Genomic DNA, 727 nt, shown 5'->3' on the forward strand with positions numbered 1-727 from the left:
TGTTATTGTATTGTGTGTGGTTATGTGCCAATGATCCAAATATAACTGGAGAGCACAGCGTGTATGCAAATGTGCAAGAAGCTGAATGAACTGCAATTTTTTTTTGCTGTAACGCTTAGAGATGTAAATCTAGTAGACATGGAGTGAATGGACCAGAGATGTTGTATATACCCGGTAATCTATTTGGTGAGTTAGTTTACTACAGACTCAAGGTGAGAAAAAAAAAACAATCACCAAGATTCATTTCATTCTGACATGTGACCTTGGAATAAGTTGTATTATAGGATGTATTTTTTTATGCTGCCATTTATCAAATACAACAATTAAGGTTCTGACAAGATGTTCAGAAGTGTTTTGCAAATGTACGAGAATATCCGTAAATTCATTTGTGGTAAAGAGATTTTAACACCTTGAGGTGTCGTAAAGTCGAACTAAATTACATACGAGATATTCCAGCCGACAATCAAGTCAGGCCTTAACAATTTATGTAAAGTATTCCCCATAGAATAGTTTTGTGATTATGTTTCCTTGTACCTGTGCCTTAAGGCCCTTTCCTTCAACATTGATATGACAAATGTAATGTGGCGATGATATTAATGTCAATATGACAATCACAATGCTGTCTGTAAACATGTTCAATTAACATGTACATGTAAGTGAGAGGAGACCACACTAACATTCAGTGTGACAAAACATTGCCTGGAACTCAAACATTAAAGAAACTTAA

Source organism: Saccoglossus kowalevskii, chromosome 16, assembly GCF_978046115.1.
Source record: "Saccoglossus kowalevskii chromosome 16, keSacKowa6.1, whole genome shotgun sequence".
Classification (NCBI taxonomy): domain Eukaryota; kingdom Metazoa; phylum Hemichordata; class Enteropneusta; family Harrimaniidae; genus Saccoglossus; species Saccoglossus kowalevskii.